The sequence below is a fragment of the Macrotis lagotis genome, chromosome 2 (genome assembly GCF_037893015.1).
Source record: "Macrotis lagotis isolate mMagLag1 chromosome 2, bilby.v1.9.chrom.fasta, whole genome shotgun sequence".
NCBI classification, from domain to species: domain Eukaryota; kingdom Metazoa; phylum Chordata; class Mammalia; order Peramelemorphia; family Peramelidae; genus Macrotis; species Macrotis lagotis.
The window spans coordinates 133,935,853-133,963,621 of record NC_133659.1 but is presented as its reverse complement, the minus strand read 5'-3'; the positions used below and the strand labels follow the sequence as shown (position 1 = coordinate 133,963,621).

General features: G+C 36.3%; 1 protein-coding gene across 3 annotated transcripts in view; it reads right to left on the bottom strand.

The window, feature by feature from the left end:
* SMYD3 (SET and MYND domain containing 3) overlaps positions 1–27,769 on the bottom strand; it is a 1,048,891-nt gene that overhangs the window by 531,168 nt on the left and 489,954 nt on the right. The window contains exon 1 of one of the 3 annotated variants that reach the window (XM_074222849.1): positions 19,101–20,158. The exons of the other annotated variants lie outside the window; for them this stretch is intronic. The gene's annotated coding sequence lies outside the window, so the exon portion shown is untranslated. Of the gene's footprint in view, positions 1–19,100; positions 20,159–27,769 lie in introns of those variants that run through there. 3 annotated transcript variants of the gene reach the window in all.

Below are 27,769 nucleotides of genomic sequence, written 5' to 3'. Positions count from 1 at the left end.
TCAATTATTTCCAAGGCCCTTTAAAGAAATTTATATATTCCATATAGGAGGTATTTGGCATTATTCTCCATTAACTGTAGATTGGTTTGACTGTGACTCACAATAAAAAAAAAAAATCATCTCCATGAAAAGGCAGGACATTAATCTTGGGTTTGGCTTAAAAGTCAAGAGGTGGCCCTCAGCAATTATAATGAGACTTGGAAGGCTGTGTTTCCCTTTCCCTGAGGTTCAAGATCAAACAAACCTTTCCTTCCAGAATTTTCACAAAATCCTGTCTCTGCTGTTTAAAATGATTACCCCCAGAGTTAAAAGTAAAGGACCCTTACTACAAATGCCATCTGGAACATAAAGCGAATGGCCATCTGGAATCCCATTAAGCTGTCTGGGCCTCTCTTCCCAGGCCAGATCACTCTGCACACAACTCCCTTTCTAAGATGAATGTGGGTATAAATATGAACAGAAAATGATGGGAATATATTAATGTAGGACTGAAGTCTCTATTATTCCGGCACAAATCATCCACTTTCTTTGCTATTTGGACCTTTCCAATTCATTTCTTTATCTTGCTTTCTCTCTTTGGATAGATTTAGTCAATACTGACTTGTCCCAGGATTGAAAGGGAAAGAGAACAAAGGAATGCAAAAATAAGTAAAATATCAATATATTTGACCAATTCCTTCTTCAGAACTTTACTAAACATATCTATCAGGGGGGAAAATTTTAAATTATGGCATAAAATGAGTTGGGTTTTTTCACATGTATTTTCAGTGATTCTAGAAGTTTCCATGCTCTAATTCACAGGGTTACCAAAAGTTTATATAAAAATTCAATTCCATTTAATAATTACTAAGCACTTACAATGTGCAAAGGATTTGTGAAAATGTAAAGTTTAGATACACTGATATACACTGATAACTGACATACAAAATATAAAAATATACCAGAAAGATTCAAATTGCTATATGAGATAGTCATTAAGGCCTAGAGGAGATAATAATAATAATAATAATAATAATAATAATAATAATAATAACAACAGTACTACTCTATGAAATAATTTAAGGTTTGTAAAACATTTCAGATATACAAAGTCCAAAGCAAGATTCAAACTCAAAGTCTTTCTGACTCTAAGTCCTATACTCCACTAACTTTATCACCTAGCTTCATAGAAGAGGTGACATTTGAGTTGAGTTTTAAGGGAACAGAGGGAAGAGAATTAAAATTTATTATTATTTTACATATATATTACATAGCTATTATGTGCTAAGTGCTATATAATAATAATATTATTTCATATAATCCTCACAATAACCCTGTGAGGTAAGCATTATTATTTTAACTTCTGTTTTACAACTGAAGAAACTAAGAAAGACAGAAGTTAAATGCTTTACCCAGGGTCATATAGCTATTAAATGTCTGAAGTTGGATTTTAACTCAGGTCTTCCTAACTCTTGCCCTAACTCTACTTAGGTGCCTTCATTTTAAAAAATAAGAATTTAATAGTAGTGGAAAAAGAAGCAGTGTAATAGAATTTATAAGCAAAGTTGCCAAAGTATGAAAGTCAAGGGCATGATATAGTCAGGGATACTGAGTATAGTTCAATTTGGGAATAGTATGACATGTATGGAGGAATGGTAAGAAAAAGGATTGGGAAGGTAAGGTAAGATCCTGAATACCAGACTAAGAGCATAACTGTCACCTGGGAGTTAACAGGGAGCTATTGAAGATTCTGGGACTGGAGAACAGTAGGTAGATTAGATCTATACATTTTGTTGTTGAATGATTTCACTTATACTCTTTGAAACCATTTAGGGTTTTACTGGCAAAAAACCATGAAGGGCTTTGCCATTTCCTTCTCTAGCTTATTTTATGGATGAGGACACTGAAGCAAACAGGGTTAAGTAATTTTCCCAGGGTCACACAGCTAGTGACAAAGGATAGATTTAAATTAAGGAAGATGAGTCTTCCACATCCAGAACTCCATCCACTGCACCACCAAACCACCATCCATTCCATTAGATATCCATAATGATAGTATGGAAAACAGATAAGAAAGGGAGAAGGAAGGCAGGACCAGATGTTAGGAGGCTGTAGTTTTTGTCCAGGTGATTGAAAATGAGGACCTGTACAGGCACTACTGCTGAGAAGGCATTTTTTAAAAATTAAGATATTTTTCTACTGGAGATATGATACATGCTAACTGTCAAGTCTACTTCAGTCTTACTCTTGCTCCTCCCACCCAAGTGGTCCCAGGAATTTCATCAGAGGGAGGATTTAGCATCCATATCCATGGGGAAAAGTCCTATCACTTATACTTTATGTCCCCAAAGATAATGATTAATACAAGTCACTCTCCTCCCTACTAGTGCTGAATTCTCCTCTCTCTGACTTTGCCCTGGGTAGAACCTTAAATAGCTAAAGTATTCCACTTACAGATAAAAGCCCACAGATCCATCAAGATCTGTTCACAAAGGGATCCAGCAAGGTGAGAAGCAAGAAACTTTAATTTAACAACCAAGATACTTCAAAGAGGAGAGAAGGCTTGTAAGGAAAAAAAAAAACATTCTGACAGTAAGTTAGTAGAAAGGAGCTTCTTGTTGGGACTAAAGGAGAAGCAGAGTAATACCAAGGGTGATGTGCAAAATGACTTTTTTAAAACCAGATTCCTATCTCAAGAGAGGCTGAAGTCAGTGAGATGAAGTGGAAAAAGTTAGAGGATCTGGGTTCATATCCCTCTGCCAATACTTGCTTCCTGTGTAATCTCAGGTAAGTCAATTTGTCTGTGTGGATCTCAGTTTCCTCATTTCACTTTGGTCTTCCTTAGTTTCTTCTACTATAAAATAAAGGTGATAATAACAGTACTTCCTTACAGTGTTACAGGATCAAATGAGATAATATAAAGAGAGCATTTAGGCCAATGCTGAGCATATAATAGACAATAAAGCTAATTCCCTTCCCTCCCTTCCCTTAAAAAACCCTCTCTAGTTACATGAGCTCTGGGAAGCTGGACAAGATGACTTTAAAGGTGCTTACCAACATTTTTTCTAAGATCTTACAGTCTTAAGGTGACCAGGATGGCTCTAGACCTATCAAAGAACAAAGCTTAGGTCCCCTCTAGTTGGGAAAATCATCATAACCTCTTGGCAAAGAAGAGTAGGAGATAGGGTCAGTGATATTTGACACTGGTCTGCATCTGTTGGTGAGTTGCATGATCTAAAATAGACCACAGTTTTTTACAGTGGAGAAACTTATTTCTGTGCCCTTCTCTCTTAAAAACTTCCTATATGTCTAGAAGGCTAGAAAACTGCACTAATTACTCTACAAGTGTTGCAACTTTATTAATGGTGCTCATTTGCCCTTCAGGGTGGCCAAGTTCCAAAGATTTTCCATCCTTAGAAATGACTCCATACTTTTCACAAGCATCACTTTCTCCCAAATTAATAAGAACTATAACAGTTTCTCTCTATCCTTTTAAAAAGAAAAAAAAATGACATTAAAAGAGAAAAGGGCTGCAAAGCAAGTATGCCCAAGGAGAATATTTGGAAACCCAAAACATTTAGAAATTTTGCCTTGGGGAGAGACATTAACAAACACAAAATAGTCTTGCTCCAAGATCTCTACACAAAAATCGCCTATCATAATGAAAACACATTGTTAAACATTGCATTGCTGCTGAAGTGAACATTACACAGCCCACAATGTGAATTAATGATCTAGCTTTCCTTCCTCCCACACTCCACCACCTACAATGAGCCATGCTTCTGATAATGGGGCCCCCAAAAAGACAGGGAAATTTATCATTATTACAGTATGATCTACTCTATATAGCAGATAGCTTCAAAGAACTGAAATTTATCATGGGGGAAAGTGGAGGATCAAATGATTCAACAACTCCATTCACTTCAATATTTAGTAAGAACCAACTATATATAAGTCAATTACTAAGCATGGAGAATATAAGTCCAAAATAAAAATCATACCAACCCTCAAAAGCTTATACTCTTTAGAAGCTTGTCAACATTTTTTTAAAGCACTACAAGGAATTCAATTTCAAAGAGTTTTTAAAAAACATTATAATTATTAAATAGCAATATAATTATGCAAACTATTTAGAAATTCTTTCAAATATTATTTCATGATCAATTGATGTTATTTTTTTCTAATAACATTTAATACTATCTGAAATGATCAGTAATATAAATAATAATAAAAGTATTTTGGAAATATTGATGATGATGATTAATAATATTTTCTGCCTCTCTGAAATTAAGTTCTTGACAATGCTTTTAAAATGGAAAGACAGGGCAGCTAGGTAGTTCAGTGAATATAATACCAGCCCTGAAATCAGAAGGATCTGAGTTTACATCTGGTTTCTGATACTTACTATCTGTGTGACCCTGGACAAGTCACATCCTCCATTGCTTCCAGAAAGGGGGGGGGGGGGGAAACAATAGCATCAGTAAATTGTAAACTCTTGGGGGTGGGCACTTAATTTGCAATTTTGTCTTTGTATCTCCAGCACCTAGCACATGCCTAGCAAGTAATAGAAGCATAATGTATTTGTTGAAGTACCTTATTTAATGATATAGTTGCTCCTTTTACCCCATTGCACATGTCCCCTTTGGAGACATTATCAATATAGAGAAGATATCATGAAAAAATTTCATTTCACCGCTTATTCATTTCAATAGAGTCTATAAAGAGCTTCCTATTCGTTATTTTGTATACTCTAGCTATAGAAAAATAAATTGGTGCCCAATCAACCAGTTCACACAACTGAAGTAGACAGGAAATGTAATGCTTGGCTTATTTTGATTTGGGGCACCAAAGGGTTAATTCAAAGCTTTCTATTATTTTGTGTTTATTGTATGTAAGAAAAGAGGTTATTAACCCACTCATCATTCCAGAATCATAAGTAACTAGACAATAAGTCATATGGAGACAATAACTTATCAACACAGAAGCCTTCACTCATAAGTCTGAGAAATTACATGACAAAGGAAGAAAACAAAATGGAAGGAAAACAAAGTAAAAACAATAAAATCTTTAGGCAAGCACTGAAAATTCTACAGTGCACTATCATTCATAAGGTCAGTGGAGAAGTATGTAAGGAGTTAAAAGCCAAAGCATTTAAAAAAGTAACTCTGGAATAAACACTATAGAACTGGATCTAGTCGAAAGACGTAGTTTAAAATCCTAGTTTAAAAATAAAGTGGTATAGGGGTGGCTAGATGGCACAGGGGATAAAGCACTGGCCGGCCCTGGAGTCAGGAGTACCTGGGTTCAAATCCGGTCTCAGACACTTAATAATTACCTAGCTGTGTGGCCTTGGGCAAGCCACTTAACCCCGTTTGCCTTGCAAAAACCTTAAAAAAAAAGTGGTATAATGGATAGAGTGCTGGGTCTGGAGTTAGAAAAACTCATCTTTCTGAGTTCAAATCTGGACTCCATCACTTACTGTGTGACCCAGTGCAAGTCATTTAATTCCATTTGCATCAATTTCCTCATCTGTAAAATGAGTTAGAAAAGGAAATGGCACACCACTCCTATATCTTAGTTAAGAAACCACAAATGAGGTCACAAAGAGTTAGACACAACTGAAAGCAACTGAAAAACAACATATATGTATATATGCAATAGCTGTCATTTAGATCATTCTTTAAAGTTTACAAAGTGTAATTATCTCATTTGATCCTCACAACAACCTTTAGAGATAAGTGTTACTTTTTGCCCCATTTACATATGAGAAAAGTAAGAAAGACAGAGCTTAAGTGACTTGTTCATTGTCAGCGAATATTTAAAGCTAAAAATTGAATTTAGGTATTCCTATGGTCCAGTGCTCTATTCACAATTCTTTGCCTAAAATAGATATATATATACATACACATATACAACCATACCTATATGTATAGGATATGCATGCATATATACTATATATGTATTTAGGTTCTTGTACAAATACACATGTAGAAAAGTATCCAAAGAATTACAAGGTAGGAAAGGCATTAGATGTCCTCAAAGACCTCTTTTATCTATCAGTCCATGATCTTATAACCTTTTTTTTTCTTTTTAGTTTTTTCGCAAGGCAAACGGGGTTAAGTGGCTTGCCCAAGGCCACACAGCTAGGTAATTATTAAGTGTCTGAGACCGGATTTGAACCCAGGTACTCCTGACTCCAAGGCCGGTGCTTTATCCACTATGCCACCTAGCCACCCAGGAATATTCTTAAAACAGGTCTTCTCTACATCACTTTGAGGTTGACCAAGCTAAATGGAATTTCTTTTTTTTTTTTACTCCTCGCTTCCATTTTCCCTCCTTTGTTATATCTTTTTATATCAGATCTTCTCAAGAAATCTCTGGCAAGGACAACAAGAAAAAATATATGACAGGCAATTTTAAAAACTATGTTACTCACACAATTTCTCCTGCATTAAGCAAATATTTATTTTGCAACTAAAGATAGTAAGGGGAAGAGAAAAGAAGAGAAGGAAAAAATGGTGTCACACAGTTTATAGATTTCACAGCACATGTTCAGAAAGTAAAACCAAAAGAGTAGCCAGTTTTCCTTTTGCTGATTCCCTCCCCAAGCAAGGCTGGGACATGCTTTCCTTTCATTTTAGCAAACAGGAAATACCTTTGGAATACTCCTACCAAGCCTTCAGAAGAGCTCTTACAGCTGCAGAAAACTACAACAGGCTCACTTTGAGGAAATGCTTTTGGGGAAAAAAATTTTTTTTAAATTAAAATAAAGGGTATAGGGGCAAGGAAGAAAAGAGATGAACTGTGAATGTTTATGAATAAACAGGACAGGTATAAATGTTACATGTTTTTTGTGTTCAGAATTTCACATACATCTCCCAAGTTCCCTCTACATTCTTTCATAGTTTCTGGGCATATTGACCTTACCTGATGCTCCTATAATAATTCATCTCATCAAATATTTATTAAGTATCTACTAGGTGAAAGGTAGAAGATGTTAGGGTCCAGGGACCCAAAAACAAGAAAAGAAAAGAAATGATACAGACCCTGTCCTTAAGAATCAAAAAAAATCTCATAATGGAGATGGGGGGGTGGGGAAGAGATTAGACACATATTCAAATAAGCAAGATAATGTTCTTTCCATAATACTGCCTCAAATTATAAATCTCAACTTTCCCTATCAACTCTCCTCCAGTCCAAACTAATTTTTAACAAATTCCATTCCAGGGTTCACAGTTGAATTCATTCTCTCTCCATCAAAACAAAAGCACATACAAACACATTCTCTGCTCTACCTCTCTCTTTTTTTCTCTCCCTCTTCCTCCCCCCCATTCCCCCCCCCCCATTTTTACCCTAAGATTTCTCAGGCCTTCTAGACTCTATTCCAAATGAACAGGATCACATGAAATCAAATGAAATCTTATTTGTAGAGTTTAACATGCAGCATTTCCATAGTACACACAATAAATGCTTATTCCTTCCTTCTTTCTTCCCTCACAACTTGTACATCTCTTATATTCCCCAAAATACTAAGCATTCACTTAACATGAAATACAAACCTTGAAGTAAACTGACTGACCACAGCACATCTATTTCATGAGGAAAAGGAATATTCTATTTTAGAATGACCTAACTTCAGAAAATATATTTAGTACAGTGCCAAATGATGAGATGCTAATGATATTTAAATGTTGATACTAGTATCTGATTATGAAGCAAAAGGCATTCCATCTTTCTCATTATGAGTCAAGTTACCTTGAAAGTTCAAAAATGTTAAGACAAAGGTCTTCTGAGTTATTCATGTATAGTCAACTAAAAATATGCTCAGCAACTGGAAAGTGCAATTCTTCCCTATTGCAAATATATTTTAAAAGACTTAATAGATCCTGCCTCCCAATAGATCAGTCTCTATGCAATGACTGGATAGTTAAGAATTTACATATTAGAGAAAGTTATGGCTAATGCTTTCAAGCCTTAATTATGCCACTGTTACTTCATCACTGGGAGGTAACATAAATATCCCTTAACACACAGGCTCCCATCTGCCTTGATCACAAAACAAAGAAATCGAAGAAAGGGCACTGCTATCAGGTAGGAGTCTGTTTCTAAAAAATGAAGCCAAATCACTGTATATTTCATTAAACAATTTGGCAAAGAGGATAGATATTAGACAAATTTTCTCATATGGTAAAAAAATCTTGGGGAGATGAATTTTTTAAAAGTTCCAAAATATCAGTCTTTTGTAGAGCACCTCCATGAAAAATCAGACTTCCTGATAAAATATTGGATGATGGCATGGGGTAGTAGAACAGTGTGATGAATTGGAGAGACAAAGGACCTGAGACTGAATACCACTTCTGCCTCTTAATATCTGTGACCCTGGGCAAGTCAAATCACTTCAAATCACCTCTTTGGGTCATCATCATCAGTGAAATAAAAGTATTAGATTAACTGAGCCATAAAGTCTCTTTTCAATCTATTTTTCAGGAACACCTCCTCTTGATTCTCCCCTTGTTCCTTCTCAGCCAAATCATAAGAATGAGTACCAGGTTGACCCACTCTGGCTTCCAAAACAGCAACAACATTCTGAATTCTCCTTCTGTGCATTGGTTGGTTGAATTCCTGGGTACCAAGCAGCCTCTCTCAGGTTGATGTCTGCAATCATGGCCCTTCCTGCACTCAGAGGACCCTTTCAATACTGAGAAGTTACAGCTTGGCGCATACTAAATTAGGCCACTGACTACAGAATCCCCTTAAAGGGATGGGATGTTCACTTTGCCACAGCAATAAACCTAGCCATCTGCCCCTATGTCTCACTGCCTGTCATCTATATTCTGCTATCCTGTCATCGTTGTTTTTAATTACACAAGAGCCTATCGCAATTACATCAAGCCCTAGCAGAAAGCCTTTGTGAAGTTGCAAAAATCTGCTCATATATTAGGGGCTTCCAAAATCCTCAAATTTCCCAGGAACACATGTCTCTGATTACTGCATTAAAGATTTGGATCCTTGGTTCAGAAATAAGATGTACTATATAAAGTAAGATGTTGCCAACAAATTTCCCTTGGGTTGAAGATTGGAGGAAGCTGGATCCACACAAAAACTTGAATAGGGAGTTACAGGTGCACATGGAGAGGTAAACAGCCCTCTAAATAAGTAACAAGCCAAAGAGCATCAGCACATGGGCAGCACATTCCAGTATGAATTATTAAAGCCTGAGCTGGTCTGCAATTGAGTGTATGACTGATTTCTAAGTGAAGACATCTTTCTTAAATGCTCCCACTTTAAGGTAAAAATAGACATATTATTCCCTTGTTACCTTTTTGTTTTTCCCCTACTTGGGTGAAAAATGAAATAGTTTTGTTGCTTTGTAATTGATATACCTGACATAAAAATCCATTCCGCAAACTGGCATCCACTGATACACACAGTAAGGGAAGAAAATCATCTTGACATGTAAAATAGCACATTTTGACAAGAAGTGAAGCCATTGAAAAATATATGAGGAAAGACCATGGAACATTTTCCATTGGGACAAAAGGCAACTCCATCTGAAAGGTGAACAATAATAGATCACCTTTGTATGAGACTTGGAGGATTTTTATAGGGCACTTTCCTCAGAATAAGGTACGTAGTGAGGGAAGGAGGGGGTGGGAGGGTAGAGATGGAAAAAGCATTGTTATTATCCTTTGATTTACAAAAAAACTGAGGCTCAGCTAGGTTAAAAGACTTGCTAAACATCTTAGAGCTCATAAGTGTCAGAGCCAAGATTTGATGCTAATTGTCTTTGAACTACACATCATTTGCTTTTCCACCATTCTATGAATCTTCATTAACATATTTTTTCATTCATTGAGGCAAGGTAGATAAAAAAAATACAACCCAAAAGAGAAAGACACAAATGTAGTTTTAGGGATGGCATACTGATCCAGACCAGACTCTTAAGTCAGAAGGGTTGCTGAGGAGCAAAGTGGTAAGCTCCTCCTCACAAACCTCCAAACAGATCGAGAAAATGCACCAGGCTGAATATTGCTGGGGAAATCCAGAAAACATCACAATGAGTAATTTGTTCAAGCTAACTGTACAAAGACAGGCAGGCAGGGAGGTCTGTGAACACTGGGGATGGGTCTGGTCAAGAACATATCACAGACAGAGACCTCCAGCACCCAAAGAGAGGCTCTGCAGAACAAAAGGATATCCTAGATCCATACAAGGACACTGCCAGATCCAGACCAAACCAAAATCTTCCCCACTCTCCACATATACTGGGCATTGCAATGGGGAAAAGTACATACTAGAAGGTCGGCAACTTGTGGAGATCATATCAGCTGGGCAGCTTTGGGAACACTGAAAGTTTGTAAGACTCTAGACTGTCCTTGCAATACTATAATCAATACTTCTAAGAAAGTAGCAACAGGACCAGCGCAGACCTTCCCACTAGAAGCTCCTCTAAGCCCAACTCTGAGATCAGTTTCAAAGTCAAAAAGTAGAAGGGAAGAATAATTTTTAACAAAAAAGAAAAGAACTTCACCGTAATTATGATGGCAAGGATGCTTAAGACATAAATACAGAAGATAATGACTCCAAAATCTCAGAGAAAAATTCAAATTGGACAAAATATTCAATGAGAATTTCTGTAAGGGTACAATAAGAATTTAAAAAGAACAGGAGTTCAAAGATGCTTTGTTGTTGTTCTTATAAATGGAATGAGAGGGCTTGAAGGGAAAAAATGGAAAATAAGTAAGAGCTATGGAACAAAGCTTTGGAAGACGAATCAATAGTTTGGTCCAATAGAGAAACAAAATCTCAAGTAAGGAAAACACTCAATGGAAATTAGAATGAACTAAATAGAAGCCAGTAACTCCATAAGGCAACAAAAAATATTAAAACATAATCAAAGAAGAGAAAATAGAACATTTACCAAAAATATCTGACTTGGAAAACAGGTTAAGGAGAAAAAAATGTACAAATCACTGGACTGAGTGCCATGACCCTCCCTCCAACAACAATAAAAAAGTTTATACATCATATTTCAAGAAATTTTCAAAGAAAACTATATAGATCTCTTAGAATTGGGAGGGCAAAGTAGAAATAAAATGAATACACAAGTCACATCCTCAAATAAGTCCAAAAATGAAAATTCTCAGAAACATCATAACTAAAAACCAGATTCCAGATCAGAGGGGGGGAAAATTACAAATGCAAGAAAAAAAATAAAAGATTTCATACACAAGGTTAGGATGACATATAACTTAGAAGCCACCACTAACAAAAAAATGGAAAACTTAGAAAATATTTCAGAAGGCCAATGATATAGTCCTACAGTAAGCAAACTTTCTCATCTGAAGTAAGAATAATGCCATATGGGGGAAAATGAACCTTTATTGAAAAAGAGAATTTCCAAGCATTCATGATGAAAAGGAAAGGGCTATGGAGAAACTCTAAAGTTCAAGCACTGAAGGGAAGAGCAACAAAAAAGATTAATATGATATAATGAACACACACACACACACACACACATATACACACATCCGGAGATGGGTACCAAAATACATTTTGTTCAACAAGGAAATAGGAGAGAAAGGAAAGCAGTAAGGGAGGCAGGGGGTGGTTGGTGATAGAGGAATTATACTAAGCAAACTCTAAGGATGTTCAAAAATATTTGTAGCTCTTTTTGAAGTGATAAAGAATGGACATATGAGGGAGTGCCCATAAATTGGAGAATGATGAACAAGTTATGGTATATAAATGTGATAGAAGGGGGCGGCTAGGTGGCATAGTGGATAAAGCACCAGCCCAGGAGTCAGGAGTACCTGGGTTCAAATCTGATCTCAGACACTCAATAATTACCTAGCTGTGTGGCCTTGGGCAAGCCACTTAACCCCATTTGCCTTACCAAAATAAATAAATAGATAGATAAATAGATTAATAAATAAATAAACAAATAAATAAATAGATAAATGTGACAGAATACTACTATGTCAAATTTTTATCGGCATAATAACCCAACAGGATTCTAGAGAACTAATGAGGAAACATGTAATGTACCACCTGATAAAGAGGTGAAGGCCTCAGAAAGCAAAATTAGATTTTTTTTTTTTGGACACAGTCAATGTGGAAATTTATTTTGTTTGACTAGGCATTTTGTAATAGCTTTTGCTTTTCTTATGTTTTCAGTAAGTGGAGGGAGGTTGGGGTTGGAGCGTGAAAAAGTAGATGTTGGCTAATTAAAACAAAAATGTAAATAATAAGAAATGGCTGGTCATATAGAAAAACTGAAGCAAGTAAATAGCCAGAAGACTAGTATGTACACACACACACACACAGAGCTCTAGTAGGCATGGATATTATCTTTTCCACAGAAAGCAACTCCCAAATCTATGAGATCACAGATCCATTTGGTTATCTGAGATTTATCTGTTTATATTTCAGATAGTTTACTGACTGTTTTATCTAAACTGCATTTCCCAGAATAATGTCAGTCAAACTGAGACCCTTTAAGAGTATATCTTAAAAAGGGCCAAGGTCTCCCACTTCCAAGGCATCTCCAGACAACCTGATCCATATCTGGCTACTGAACCCATATGGCACCAGAAGAGAAAGTAAGACTGGTGACTGCACAGGACTCCTTCACTTGAATCCAATTCACTTGCATGTCATGGTATAACCTTCCTGATGATGTGTGTTGTCATGGTTCCCTTCAAGAAGGAAGGACAAACAACAAAGCAAACACTGAACAAAGTGCCATAGATGAGAAACACTGGCATTAAATGCTAAATGAAGTCTCATAGGAGTTCTGGAAAAATAAAAAACATTATTATTTTTAACCAAGTCAGGGGAAAAAATTTAAATTACCTAGGTTTATAATCAATCAATAAGGGGCAGCTAGGTGACATAGTGGATTGAGCACCACTTCTGGAATCAGGAGCATATGAGTTCAAATCTGATTTCAGACACTTAATACTTACTTAGCTGTACAACCTTGGGCAAGTTACTTAACCCCTTTGCCTTGCAAAAATAAAAAAAAAAATCCATCAACAAGCTTCTATTAAGCATCTACTATTATATCTAATGCTGTCTTTGATGCTTGTGTCATATTCAAAACATAAGATAACCTTTGATATCAAAGAGCACACATTTTACTAGACAGTAATATTTATAAGCTACCTTGACATAAATCAAAGCTTATACTTTCATTGAAAGTATATCAAAATAGTGTCAATTGCTGATAGAAAAAGTAATGTTGATATTATAAGATCACTGAATTTAGATAGCAGCATTACAGCAATTTTTTAAATCCCAGTTTTATTTGTAGCAACCTTATTTTCAAGGAGTCTAGGCAATGTGATTCTCCACAGTTACTTGTTTTCACTTTTAGACTTCTTTATCAGCAAAATATTCCTTACACCTGCTTAAATAGACTATGACAGAAGTTATACCCATTCCTCTCAGTGGGAAATGATGACTTAGACTCTAAGGACCTGAGTTCAAAGCACATTTCTTTTAGTTATTTCCTGTTATCCTGAGTAAGTCATTAAACCATGCTGGATCTCCATTTCCATATCTGTAAAATAAGGGAGTGTGACTAACTGATCTTTAAGTTCCCTTCTACTGCTAAATCAATGAGTCTATGTTTCCAAGAACCATAAAAAAAGTGAGATGGGGCAAGTTAAGAGATGAGTTCCAGGGTTTAGGCCTGAAACCAGGGAAGTGATAGGGTGTTGAGCTAGACAAAAAGTTATCTCCATTTGCTGTACTAACTTGGCCTCTGGCTATCTGCATGTTGTTTGGTTTGTGGTTAGGTTTTTTGGGGGCAAGGCAATTGGGGTTAAGTGACTTGTCCAGGGTCACACATCTAATAAGTATAAAGTATCTGAGGCCAGATTTGAATTCAAGTCCCTAAGCTCCAGAGCTGGTACTCTATCAAATGCACATTTTATTTTTCTTTTTTAAATTCTGTATGGTCCCCTTCCACTCTCTAGTTTCTTAAGTTCCTTCAACTGAAGACCTTATTCCTCTGTTGCCCTCTTTGCTCTCCATGACAACAACTGAGTATACGCATCATCTGATAATTTTTTTTTAGGTAATGTTTCAGATTCCTTATAGAAATATCATCAGTTAATTTTCCCTCATCTTTTCTTCTCAGGAGAGACAATTTCAAGTCATCCAATAATCCTCCTAACCCTGATGGTTCAGTCTTTCAGTGACTTCCTATCTCATTGCCAAAGCCATCACCTTCCTCCCTGAGAAAGAGATCAGAGCTAAGCATATAAATCTAGAAGTCTGACCAATGCTAGGTTTTAGAAGCTGAGAAGGAAATATGCAATGTGATACTCGCATAAGATAATCTAACATTATGAATTGTTTCAGGAAAAATGAAATTCTAGCTAAAATAACAATGTAAGAGGCAGTTCATTACCTAGCAATGCTATTGTTGCTGGAAAATGTGTCCGGTTAAAGGTTTCAAGGGTTGGATAATGTGAAAGAAGTCACTTAAAAGATCGACTCAACCCTGAAAAATTTAGAAACAAAAGAAATTTATGTATATAATTCTGCAGATATTAAAGGAAACTGAGCAGTGACCCAGGCTATAAGGAAATTATTAAAGTTCTGTAAGAAAGTAACCAAATTAAGAGAGAAATTAAGAACAGTTACAAGGGCATTGCAACTGAGCTGATAATAACCTCCACCAGGACATCTGAACTGAAACAACAGCAAGGAAAAGATAAGGCCAGGGTTATAAAGGATATGAGTTGGTAAAGGGATAAGGGAAGGGATAGGGTGATACTAGGGAGGAATTAAAGAATGTATAACACTGTTCAGGTAACATAAACTGTGCATAGAAAGGTCAATTTAGTGTCTTCAAGTAGCATCTGTAAGGTAGATAAAGGTATAGGAGTAGGTACAGTAGCTCAAAGACTTAATCCTTTCAGTCTAGAGCAGGGATTTGTCTAGTCCTAGCTAGGGTGCAAGGTACTTCACTGAAGGTCATTGATCTCATCAACAAAATGGTTCAATAAAGTTCACTGGTCTCATCATTATGTGTTCCCAGTGACCAAAATTCAGGAGGAGAAAAGCTAAAAAAATAGTTATCTGAGGAAGTTGTAGTGATAACATTACACTGGGCAGATTGAGTGTGATGGTAGACCTGAGGAGCAGAGTTCTGACATCCAAAGTCAGTCCAAGCAAGTAAAGGGCTATTTATTTGGAATTTCATCTGTATGATTAGAGTACCAAAGGTCAGAGTCAAGAGCCTTGGTTTCTCCATGTGTAAAATGAAGATAATAATACTGATGGTATTATTTGTGAGGATCAAATGAGATGATGTTTTTAAAATGCTTTTATGCTACATAGATGTCACTGAATATTCAGAGCTAAAAAGGACAACAGCAATCATCAAGTTCAATCTATCACTAAAAGAATCTCTACAATGAAATATACAAAAATTATCTTTTTAAAGATAAGAAGGGGTCCACTACTTAAATGGCTAACTTCAAAACACTCTAAAATTGTAAGGAAATTTTCCCTAACTTCAGTTAACTTCCTTATAACCTCCAGCCTCAGGGCAACTAGTGGCACACTGGGTTTGGAATCATGAAGATTTATCTTCATAAGTTCAAACCTGGCCTCAGATACTTAACTTAGCTGTGTGACCCTGGTCAAGACATTTAACACTGTTCATTTCAGTTTCCTCATCTGTAAAATGAGTTGGAGAAGGAAATGACAAACCACTCCAGTATCTCTGCCAAGAAAACCCAAATGAGATTAAAAAAAAAGAGTCAATAGCACAATACAACTTCCACCCATTTTGCTTTTGGGTCTGCCCTATTGAAGCCCAACAGAACAAATATAATCTTCCCCTCTTCAAAACCCCAACCCTTTTCTGGAAGTTAAACATGCTCAGATCCTTCATGCTCTCTTCATATGGAAGTAGAGAGGAAATATTGAAGGAAAAATATGTTTTGTAATTAATCTGTTCCCTCTGCACTGTGACCTTGTATCCATTGTTCAAATTATTGAGATGAGATGAGATGGGTGAACTGTTAAATAAAGTACCTAGCCCCTCCCTGGCAAGGACAAGTTCCTGGTAACAAAACAAAGGATCCCTGCCCTAGCCTGAAAAGATTAAGTCTTTAAGCAACAGTCCTTCAACTACTTCTTCCTTATCTCATAGTTGCTCCCAGAACTATGGGCCCTCCACCAACCTCTACATTTCCCTATCTACCCCTTTAAAAATTCATACTCTACTCAGGTGAGTTGCTTTTCTCCTACCAAAGTTATCCAGATCCCCGGATAACTTCCCTAGCTCACAAGGCAGTTTTTGTTGCTAATGTTGCTGCTAATTCCCTTAGGGTATTAGTAATTTTCAACTGTCTACTCTTTCTTTCCTTTAGTTTCTCTAATCACAGAAATAATTTTGATCCTAAAATTTCTTCTGGGTCAATTAGTCTTATAAATGAATTCTTTCATGTTCAACCTAACCCCAACCTTTAGCTGGCTACATTTTCCCCAGCATCAATATGATTTAATGTCCTTTACCATTTTGGCTATACTCTTCTTTATATTCTCAAATTTATCATTGTTCTTCTTAAAATGGGGTACCCAAAGCTATACAAAATGTTCTCTATTATAGACTGACCAGGACAGAGTACAGAGAATGTCAGTCACCTTTTTATTTCTGCACTTAATAAGGCATTAACTTTTTAGTCTGCCTTATAATACTGCAGATTTAAACTTGGTTTACAATTAATTAAACCCCTCCCCAGATCTTTTTCAGACAAACTCCTACCTCATCTCACATTTATAAAGCTTATTTTTGGAACCCAGGTTTAAAATTTTATATAGTGTTACTGGATTTTGTTTCATTTATTCAAACCACTGCTCTAGTCCATCAAGATTTTTTTGGTTCCTGACAGTGACCCAAGATGCTAGCTTTTTTTCTCAGCTGTGTATCAACTGAAATGTGACAAGTATCCTATCTATACCTTTATCTAAGTCAATATTAAAATGTTAAACAGTAAATGTCCCTAGGGCATTTCAGTGGAAACCTCCGGTGAAGGTGACATTAAATCATTAAAGACAACACTTTGATCCAATCATTCAGCCAGTACCAAATCCATCTAATTTGTAATTCTTTAGTCTACATCTCTCCATCTTTTCCACAAGAATAGTATGAGTCCTTTTATCAAATCAAGTTAAACTATGTTTACAGCATTCTCCTGACCTACCAGTTTAGTAATCCGGTCAAAAAAAAAAAAACAAATAAGATTATTCTAAACAGACCTGCTGTTTTCCTGTTGGTTGATTCTCCAGCTGTTGTTTGGAAAATTAAGGTATAGGGCAGTCAAAGGGTTGAACACTTTGAAAGTCTAGAATAATGACTAAGATTTGGGAGCCAAACTCTGAAGGCTTTAACTATTTTCTTTTCTTTTCCTGTGTGTGTGTGTGTGTGTGTGTGTGTGTGTGTGTGTGTGTGTGTTCTAAAACAAGTCTTTTTGTGAATAGTCTTATTAATCCTAGGTCACTGGGTGCCCTGACCTGCTCATTCTTGACTAGCAAGAATTGTTCAGTACAGGGATCAGACTTTGGAGTAAATGGGGGAAGACTTAAAATTTGTCTATAGTGCAAGAAGGACAAAAGCAAAAGCTTTGTCAATAAAGTTTTTTACCACTTTAGATCAACTAATGTCTTTTAGAGTGTATATAACTTGTCCATTAGGTAAGTACATAAGGGATCTGTTTCCAAATCAGCAACAAAAGCTGAAAATGGTATAAATTCAAATGTAAAAAGACCCCATTCCCCTTGGAACTTAGGTACATATATTCTCTACTTGCATTCTACCCACCTCTACCCTTACCACCACCACCATTAATTGCTTAGATGGAAAAGCTAATAATGTAGAATGCCATTCCTGTAAAAGAAGAGGCAGAATTTATCTTATAAGTGAATCTAATTTATATAAACAGCTCTTAAAAAGATATGATATGACTCTAAGTTTGAGATGGCAAAAATAGTCTTTCCTTATCTTAGCATAGTGATGGAGATGAAATCATCTAAGCCCTTGTTGTGCATATAGAAAGTGAACTCCAGTCATAAAAGGCCCTTGGTTGCCTTCCCTCTTCTTTTCAGTTTCCTTTCCTCTAGTATTGACCTTGTGAACAATGGAAGGTCCTAGAAGGCCTAAGAGTGCCAGTAACAACAGCAGTATCTACAAAACTGGTTGTGCTGGCAATAGCAATAGAAGGATTAGGTTTGTGACAAAAAGGAAAGGGAAGGCCATGGCCAGAAGTTCCCACCATTGAAGTAATGGTGAAATATGAAATATGAAATAGCTACTTTGCAGTCTTAGAAAAACTGCTTAAGTCCCAACAAGGTTTGAATATTGGCTTGATTCCTTATTGCTAAGCATTTCATTTTCTATTTGGAAATAAACCCATACCTGATTCGTGTTAATACATTTCTTACTTTCCTCCTGGCTCTTAGATTATAATCTAATAACCACTTGTATAATTAGCAATTCTATAACTAACTATAACTAACTATAACTAACAACTTTCCCCAGTGTAAGAGAGAGTAGGGATGAAGGATCAATTCCAATATGAGAACTGGGGAGACTACAGTCCTATTGGTAAATCAGGCAACCCCAGAACTTTGAACCCAGAGTAAACTACAATGGCAAGTAAAGGGCAGGGAATAGCAGAGGATGCCAACTCCTAAGGTGACAGCTACACTGGGTAGAAAGTTGCAGATCTACAACAAGCAAATATGCAGAAATGGATCAAATTACTTCATTCAGCAGCATCTACCAATAGGTATCTCTCAACTTCTGACCATAAGAAATTCAGCTTTTTAAGTCATCTGGTGCCTTCCTCCTTTTCCCCAGTTTGATACTACCACAAGCACAGGACACCATGCTACAATTGGAACATTGACCTTATCAATAAACTGTTCGTATAAGGACACATCTCCAGGATGTCTTACAACTTATGTGTGATGGCTTTCTTTCCTTATCTGCCTCCATAAAATCTTCCTGTGAAAAATATGTGTGTGTGCTTTCCTTAGTAGATTTTTAGGCTCAGAAGATAATACCATTTCAAGAGAAAAAAAGCAGAGATCTTCACCTGAGGCAGAAAACAAAGAGTCCCCATGCTTCAGATTTCTGTCCAACCTGGGTTGTAGTTTGGTGATAATTGGTGAATAAAGTTCCCCCAAAATGCTGCCTTGTGGAATCGAGGGGCCCTTGAATTCTCAAAGGCTATATTCTACAGGAACATAAACTCAGGTAAAGTCTAATAAATTGGAAAGGTTTTGAGAATGAGCTAAAGGGATAGCTATCATTTCTGTCTTCTGCAGATGAGTCTAGCTTAGTTAAGAGAGTCATCACCAAGATGGTTACAAGGTGATAGCTTTTTTTTTGAACACTGTAACTCTGGAAGTCATAAATTAGGGTTTGCATGACATATGTATATCCATAATGATGAAACCATTGATGACGCTTTATGTGGTGATACATTGGTTGGGGGCATTGTGTGAGTTATGCTTGCATGCACTGTTGTACTTTGCTACTTAAAAATATAGCTACATCTGTAGATATAGACATATAACAGAAATATTTACATAGTTACAGAGAAAAAGATACAGATATAGACATAAATATAAATACAGATATAGATGGGTATAGAGATTTAGATATAGATAGAAACTTTGGGGGGACAAATTATGAACATATTTGTATAAGGAGTTTGCAGAGAAGAATTTCCCAAAGAATGAAGATTAGCACCTGACATAGTATAGTCTAAGAGAGAAGCTTGAGACATGGAGAAGTTAAGAGAGGTCACCCAGGGTCACCCAGTCATATGTGGCAGAGGTGAGAGTTCAACTCAAATCTTCCCGGTTCCCAGTTCTATATATCCATCCTGACCCTCTGATCTGGGCAGCCATCCCATGTCAACTGTCTTCTGGATATTTCAAGCTGAATGCCCCTTTGGCTTCTAAAATTCCACATGTTCAAAAGAGAATTCATTATCTTTCCCTCCAAACTCACCCCTATGAATTTCTTCACCACTGTTCAAGGTCACTACCATTCTCACAATAAGCTAGGATAGAAAACTTCAGTGGTATCTTCAACTTCTTCAACCTCTTATACCCCATATATCCAATCTACTGCCATATACTATCATTTTAGTCTCCACAACATCTCATATATATATATATATATATATATATATATATATATATATATATATATATGCCCTTCTTTGTAATGAATCTCTTCTCTAATTTGTGTCTTTAACAATTCTTTTTTTTCAAGGCAATGGGGTTAAGTGACTTGCCAAAGGCCACACAGCTAGATAATTATTGTCTGAGGTTGCATTTAAACTCAGGTCCTCCTGACTCTAGGGTTGGTGTTCTATCCACCTAACTGTCCTTCCTTTAACACTTCTTGCCTGGGCAATTGCAACATTATCCAATTGGTTTCCTTCCCTCAACTCTCTTCCTACTTGAATCTATTTTCTTTTCATTTGCCAAAGTGACTGTCTGGAAGCATGTGTCCAAACATCACACCTCCCCCACTCATTAAATTTCAGTGGTTCCTTATTATTTCAAGAATCAAAAAATTCTTCCATTTAACATTTAAAACTCTTCACAACCTATCCCTTTATGGGTCCTAACTCTGAAACTAGCTCTCATTCACTACCTCAACATGACCCCTTAAATATATATATATACATGTGTTTACATGTGTCTCTTTGCACACACACATACATGCATCATGTAAAGTGTTTATAGATGTATATCCTGTATACAAGCTATTTGAATAAATTCCAAGGGATGTTCCAAATTCTATTTGTGTTGAAATTTTTAATATCAAATATATTTCTAAATAAGTAGAGAACAATAAGGTATTTGGGACTCTTTACACAATACACTGATGCACACAAACACATATAAAAATATTCTTTTATAATGAACTTTGGCTATTATAATACTGACTCAAGTTCAATTATTTCTCTAATATACCAAGAACTGACTACAATATAAAATGTTCATACTATATCACTTACAGTATTCCAAATGTTTCAAACTCAAATTTCACATGTTTTAGCAAAACTAGAACTAACAATTCTTGAAACCAAGAGAACCAACTGGGGAGAACCTGGGACTGCAGAATCCAGAATCCCAGAGGAAGAAAGATACCATAAAGAAGAGTGATCTTGGAGAAGTTCACCTAGGTTACAAGAAAGCTTCAGAAAGCTATCTCAGCCAGCAAACACAGGTGAGTGCACAGGTGCAATATACATGAGCCCCTGACTTGATCCATGTTTCATCTGTGTAACATTTTTCACTTAACAAAATCTTCACATTCAACAGGATGGTACAATAAAAGGACCATTGGATGAATCATCTGGATATCTGGGCTCAAATTTTATCTTAGCTGCCTACTATCTATATCACCTTGAATAAGACATGTGAGTACCACGATCTTTATAAAATGAAGAGGCTGCACTAGTCTCTCCTAACTCTAAAAATCCTATAGTTATTTGATCTTCACAACAACCCTCTGGGAGATGAAATCAATATAATATGTGGATCTCACTGGGCTAATATAGAGCTGGTTAGCACTTAAATCTCCCTGTCTCTTTTGGATAAAAGCAGAACTGAATCCTTCCCAGGCCTTTGGTAACTTCTCACTAAGGAGTAATTTTAGGAGTGATCTCTTCTCTGATCATTGCTTTCAAATCTTTATTCTTTCTACTCTCTTTAGATTTAACTAATTCTACCCATATAATGAAGGAGCTGGGTAAGCCAGTAACTAGAGTGCTAAACTTGAGTTAAAAATCTTACTTCAAGAGTAGCTAGGTGGCACAGTTGGATGGAGCATGCACCCTGGAGTCAGGAGCACCTGAGCTCAAATCTGACCTCAGACACTTAATAATTGCCTAGCTGTGTGACCTTAGGCAAGTCCCATAACCCACTGCCTTAAATAAAATTAAAAAAAAATCTGACCACAGATGCTTACTCAGTTGTGTACTCTTAGGCAAGTCTCTTTAAACTTCAGTTTCCTCATCTGTAAAAGGGGGATAATAACAGTAACACTATCTTATAGGGTTGTTGCAAGGCTCAAATAAGATAAAAAATGTAAAGCATTTTGCAAACATTAAAGAGCTACCCAGATGCTAGCTATTAGTTTGCTGATTGAGGGGGCAATATCTTAACCTTCAGGTCCATGTGGTCTCTTTATTTTATGAAATTTGTACCAGATGAAAAGGTATAAATAAAAATCACAAAAGCTCAGAGTCCCCACTTGATCTGACTTGTTTGGTTTTTTTTGCAAGGCAGTGGGGTTAACTTGTCCAAGGTCACATAGCTATTAAGTGTCTAAGGTCAAATTTGAATTCAGGTCCTCCTGACTCCAGGGCTGGTGCTCTATCCATTGTGCCACTTAGCTGCCCCCCAGAGTTCCCACTTGAAAAAATTTCTAACATTTACAGACAGAAATTTGGCTCTCAGCCTTAATTTAAATTTGTTTTTCTTCATCTTAGCCCTAGCATCTTTATGTTTGATACAAAAATTCAGACACAAGAAGTCTTTAGGGAAAAGAACTGAGCAGGTTATATTACAGTCACATTTTTTGGTGGGTATGGGGAAAGGGAAGTTAGCAAAAGACCCTGAAAGAGCCTGTAAAACCAGTAGTATCAGCCCATGTCTTCTGCTCTGACATGCCCATAAAGGTATAATGGATCTCCTTGATCTCTCTCTTTCTACTGCAATTCAGCATTCCTTTGTTTTATTTTTTTTAATTATCTCCAGGTTTCAAGCCTCCATGCCCCAGTCAAATCCCTATTACACAAGTATCATCATTTTTGTAGAAAATATTAATAACAACACCTATCTTGTACTTTAAGATTTACAAAGTACTTTCTATACAACTACATATTATTATTCTCACTTTATGGATGAGTAAATTTAGATTCTGAGATGTTAAAGTGACTTATTTAAGGTCATTCAAGTCAATGATAAAGCCAGGTTTTTCTGACTAAAAGTCTAGTGCCTTTTCTACAATACTACACAGACATACCATGTGAGCTTGAGAGAGAGAAAAATATATTCTAAAGTCAGTGTAATTCATCCATGTATTCTTCTCCTATTCTGAATACTAATACAACAGAATACTAAATTGATACAAAGTCAAACTGATTGTAGACAATGTCTATTGTGTTCACTAGCTCTCCTAGTCTTGCTTATTCAAAAGTTGCAGCCAAAGAGATATAATTTACTAGGTGTCTCTTCATTATTAATATCAAGAACTTATGGGAAAACCCAGAAGCAATATCAAAGGCAGCTATTTTACCTGTACAGTTTATTATTTTTCATTCTCACTCTTTCTCTTCAGCAGATGAGAATTTCATTCATGAAATATGCAAGGTATGCAAAGTAGCTGATTTCTCCTATTATATGGTAGAAACCTGCATTTACTAACTTTTTTAATGACATTTTTCATCCTTAGATAATATAACTGCTTTCCAACAATTGTGCTGGAAAATTTTTTTTAATTTACAATATAGTTTATTTCCCTTTGTAATTTTAGCAGAGGTAACAGAACAATTCCATGTTTAAGAAAATGTCCTGAGCTGGCATTTCATAAGACAGTAGCTGATATAAAATTCTGTGACTCAGTTTACTACCTGAAGTTTCCTGACATTTGGAATTATTCTCAAACTTGTTTGCAAAATAAATGAACATATCTCATTGGTAACTTATACATAGTAGACTGTAGGTGACCTTATATAGCAAAAGGCTGCTTCTCCAATTGACTTGGGTCATTGATCACCCTCAGGTAGACAATTAGTGGCAATAGTGCTCTCTGCTTCCCTGGGGATGAAGCCTACCAGTGTGTGAGGAAGACCAAAACCTAAATTGAAGTTTGCTTTTTGTATATGTGCTTTAATTCTCAGTTGGAGAGTAATTTCCAGGAGAGCATGAACTGGGTCTATTCTAAACATTGATCCTTCTTAAGTAACCAGTATTATATTCTGTACACAGAAGGTGCTTAATAAATGTGTACTGACTATGCTGAGATGTATCATCTAACTACTATGGCAAGCTGGCAAAATGAACAGAAAGGGTTTCTACACATCAGAAAAGCCATGAACATGAAATGATTGCAATGGATAAAGCCTAGGCTTTTTTTAGTTGTTTTAAACTAGACCTATTATTTTCTCAGTGTAGGGAGCTCCCAGAAAGAGATTTATCCTACCATCTTCTCTGCAATTTACAGTCAGAGAATTGCCTATAGCAATGAGAAATTTGGTAACTTATCCAGAGAGTCAGATTGCAGATTGGAACACAGATCTGCTGGGCTCTAAGGGCAGTTAACCCCTACAATGGACTATCTAAGAGAACCTGTCCAGAAAAAATCAACAAGGACCACTGCGCAATGCAGAATTTTGTATTCTCCACTGACTGAGGTATTGGGAATTTGATAGGAGAAAATCCCCTTGTACTTTTGGTCAACATTAAGGCTATATGATACTGAGATGTCATGACATTCACATCAGATAAAGGTAAAAGGATCACCTGACAAGAAGGGCCTGTCACCCAATTGTTTGATGTTATGTATTCCTTTAACACATGAATCTTTTTCTTTGCAAGAATATTCCCAGGGAGGTTCCTCAGCAATCAAATGCCACCTGGTGGTATTTACTTAGAAACACATCTTTATCTACATAAGCCTCAGAGATGGTTTTCATCTAAAAATGGAATTGTTTATGCTTTTCTAATAGTTGTGGGTAAAGAGGGAAAGGATTACATTTCTCATGAACCATTGGTCAGAATGTAAGAGACAGTAGATGTGGCAAAGGACTATATTTCTATGGCTGTATTCCTACAGAACAAATTGATAGCATTGAGGGACTAAGGAAAGAAAGCCATGGTTTTGGAGGAATGAATGGAGGTTGGAGAATAGATGGGGGAGGGGAGGGGAAGGCAAACTAGGGGTTACATGGAGAAAAGGAGATATCCTGAGTACCTGAGGCAAATCAAATGAGAAGCTGCAGAAAGAGCAGAATTTTCAGGTCAGGGATGAGAAGTAGGCAGCCAATGCCAGATTGCAAGAGTGGTTTTCAAGGAAGATTAAGGCTGCCCATTTTGAAGGCTCTGGCCCTATTGGTCTAATTGTATAGTCTACTTTCTGAAAAACAGCAAGATTCAAGAAGTCTTTCTACTCATGAGAACTGTGTTGATCTGACTGACCATATCGGCATGATCAGGTGAAGTCTTAGGAATCTTGTGTATTTGCTAACATAATGTATGTCTTGTGGATTAGGCTCTGAAAGTGAAACCAACATGGTTAATGTAGAAAAGGATCCATCGCACCATTTTTAAACTGATGATCATGGCAATCAGATGAAAGAACTCTCTGACACCCTCTGGTAACCCTAAGATAAGAAAGCATTCTAAAACTGCTCTAGCTTTGACAAGCATGTATTAAGTGCCCATTATGTGTGAGTCACTAGGGTTGGTACTGAGAACATAGGGGAACAAGGATTTATTAAGTAATTGCTAGGTTAAGCACTCTACAAAGATGATCACATTTGATCCTCACAATTACCCTGAAAGCTAAGGGCTGTTATACTGATTCCAGGGCTAGTGCTCTATCCACTGCACCACCTAGATGCCCCAGAGGCATTTCTTAATAACAAAGAACTGAAGACAAAGTTGGTATCTATCAAATGAGGTAGGGTTAAAGAAATTGTAATACATGAAAATAATGCAACATTAGTGTGCCATAAGAAATAATAACTGGTGAATAAGAGAAACTCAGTTAAAGTATATTAATTGGTATACAAAGAGAAGGAAAGCAACACACTCAATAACTTGAGCAATGTAAATGTGAGAAAGAGCTTAACTGAATGCTGAGAAACTACAATTATCCCTTTCCTTGAGGGATAGGAATGTGGCATCCCCACTCCCACTATACTCCACTCCCCACTTCCACCCCCTGATCTGGAAAATCTTCATAAAATTTTTTGACCCTTCCTTTGTACCACAGTAGAGGTCTGATTTTTTCTTTTTTCTTTTATGGGATATTTACAATACCTTATTGAAAAATTTGGGTTATCATCGGTTCCCTAAATTCAATCTGGCTTTCCTTTGTGTGTCATCTGCAACTTCTGCAAACTCCCCCAAAATTCTCATTTACTTTCTTATGCCAACCTTTGACATCTTTTATCTTTTTTAATTTTTTATTTGTTTAAGACAATGGTATTAAGTGACTTGCCCAAGGTCACACAGGAGATTATTATGTGGCTTTCTTTGTCCTGTATCATTTCTTTGCTACAACATAAACAAACCCCAGATCTAAACTCAGTTTTTGTTCCAAGTGACTGAGATGGATTCCGAGGAAGGTTAAAAACAACTGACAGTCAGTAGCTCCTAACTCCAGGGTCAATGCTCTACCTATTGCACCACCTAGCTCCCCCCACACACACCTTTGACATATTAATACCACTATGAGGAAAGTTGCGATGTGGAAGGAATGGCTGTATAATAGTTAAACTTGACCCCAAGGAAGAAATAGAAGAAATCACTTCTCCCTGCCTCTTAGCAGTAATAGGGGGCCTATGGGTGTGGAAGATATTATATATGATATTGGGATTTTTCAAAGATATAGTTAGTTTTGCTGATTTTTTCCCCTACTCTTCTTTTTTCCTTATAGGTAATTTTTTTTTCCTGGAAGGGATACATTTAGAAATATAGCTAATACAAAAATGAAATATATACATTTTAAAAATTTTATATTATAAATATGCATAGCAGTATTCTTTCTGGTAACAAACAATTAGAAATAAAGTGAGTGCCCATCAACTAAGAAGACTGAGAGAATTATGTTATGTGAATGCAATTGAATATTATTATGCTAAAATAAAAGATAAATATAAAGAGTTCAGAGAAACACATGACTAACTGAGCTACTGACTGTCAGTTGTTTGTAACCTTCCCCAGAAGACGTCTCAGTCACTTGGAACAGAAACTGAGCTTAGATCTGGGGTTTGTTTTTGTTGTAGCAAAGAAATGATACAGGACAAAGAAAGCCAAACCAAGAATAGAGTATACATAATGATGACAATGATATAAATGAAAACATCCCTCAAAGGCAACTGAAATTCCAATTGACTGCAATAAACAATTTTGCTTCCAGAGAAGAGAGGATGCTTCAAATATTCTATCTCTTGGCAGAATAAAATGCAGTAACTGATGGTGTGGAGTACAGCAAACACTAGAAAATATCTATTTCAAATTCAATCAATCAATCAACATTTATTAAGTGCCTATTATGTGAGCTGAGCATATAGAAAAAGGCAAAAACAGTTATTGCCTTTAAAGAGTTTACAATTGAATGGGGGGGATGAAGGGGCTCATCCTTCTAGAGATTTACCTATTTCATTGATTCTCCATTTTATGAGTGACAGGAAGTAACTGGGTGAAGCTATAGAGAAGAAATGGCAAGCTGAGCAGGAACATGAGAGAAATGACAATCTGTAAGAGAACATTCTAGAGCCTATCAACTAGACTAGAGAATAATTTTACACAGTAATTTTACAAACACCATCAGTTACTTTTCCACCAAGAGGTAGAATATTTGAGGCATCCTCACTTCACTGGAAGAAAAATTGTTTATTGCAGTCAATTGGAATTTCAGTTGCTTTAGAGGGATGTTCTCATTTACGTCACTGTCATCATTATGTATACTCTATTCTTTGTTTGCTTTCTTTGTCCTATATCATTT